This window comes from Nanorana parkeri, unplaced genomic scaffold (genome assembly GCF_000935625.1).
Source record: "Nanorana parkeri isolate BGI_ZX_2015 unplaced genomic scaffold, ASM93562v1 scaffold680, whole genome shotgun sequence".
Lineage (NCBI taxonomy): Eukaryota > Metazoa > Chordata > Amphibia > Anura > Dicroglossidae > Nanorana > Nanorana parkeri.
The window spans coordinates 665,555-666,861 of NW_017306948.1; the positions used below are offsets into that span (position 1 = coordinate 665,555).

At 43.0% G+C, this 1,307-nt stretch overlaps 1 protein-coding gene across 6 annotated transcripts in view; it reads right to left on the minus strand.

Annotated features, from left to right (window-relative positions):
- Nucleotides 1-1,307, minus strand: part of PTK2 (protein tyrosine kinase 2) — a 202,993-nt gene that overhangs the window by 63,061 nt on the left and 138,625 nt on the right. The gene's annotated exons all lie outside the window — the stretch shown is intronic.

Below are 1,307 nucleotides of genomic sequence, written 5' to 3' on the forward strand. Positions count from 1 at the left end.
GGCTTCCTGATTGGCCAGGTACCCGGCTGCATGCTCCTTCATCCCTTGGTGGTGAGGGAGCATGGAGCCGGCTTCCTGGCCAATCAGGAATCCGGGCAGTGTGTGATGGCTCGGGAAGCTGGCCAATCAAGAAGCCGGAAGGGGCATCGAGTCATTACCCACCCCGGCTTCCTGACTGGCCAGGAAACCGACTCCATGGCTAATCAGGAAGCCGGGTGGCAAGTCATTACACGCCTCTCGGCTTCCTTAATAGGATTTCTGGTATCGTGAGTACTGGAAAAAAAAAAATAGGTACTTGTACTTGATCCCAAAAAAAAACAGTATCGGTGCCTCCCTAATATATATAATTATTATTTGTACCCAATCATGAGCTACAAAGACAAAAAAGAAACCTTCCAATTCCTACAACAAGAAAATGTTTAGTGTAACAGATGAAGCAACAATAGATCCCCCCCAATATGGGCAATCTGACTTTAGTGTACATAGTATCCAGACTAGCTAGGTCGGCTTGTTTTCAGTAAACTTCAGCACAGCTTCAGTGTTTGCTAAATATCAGTAGATCACTGAGTGTAATGCTATGTTGATGTGAGTGTCTCTGGGCTGCTCCAACGTTTGAATAAAAATATTGAATTACCCTTTTTTTTTTTTAGAGCCCCTCTAGTACTCAATGTCCAATATGAATGGTGCACATATCCTGCCAACCTGCCGGGACATCCAGGAATGGATTTTTACCTTTACATTTTATAATTTCTTTCGGTTGGGTATCTCAGTTCCTGTTTTGTAAGTCACCTCACCAACTCAGAAGTTTATTTTAGTGTCAGGGTGATATTATGAGGGTGATGATAGAAAAAAATATTATTTTCCCTTGTGTTGTCTCTTCAACATTATAACTATAGAAAAATATAAACTATAGATCCTGCCCTAGAGCCAGTGAGCGTCTGTAGTGAGCGGACAATTCTGCTCTGATGCACTGAAATCCCAAGAAGTGTTTTCATCTCCACCTTTTCTTCCCCTTTCATCAACACAACATACAGTACGTGGGAGATATTTTGTAGTTCAACAGGACTGAAAACACTACTGGGGATTTTACTACAGCAGAGACAGCATTGTTAGCTCACTACAGAAAGTCAGGAGCTCACTGGACGTTTGGAAGGATCAACATTTATTTCCTGTACTTACATCACTTTTAGAGGGATGAAACATTCGGGACGGTTCATTTGCTGTTGAGGACTCGGGCTGAACTTTATCTCCTGCTGTGAAGAAGTCACAGAGGGATCATCTGTCAGTGCTCAGCTGGATCTGGAATA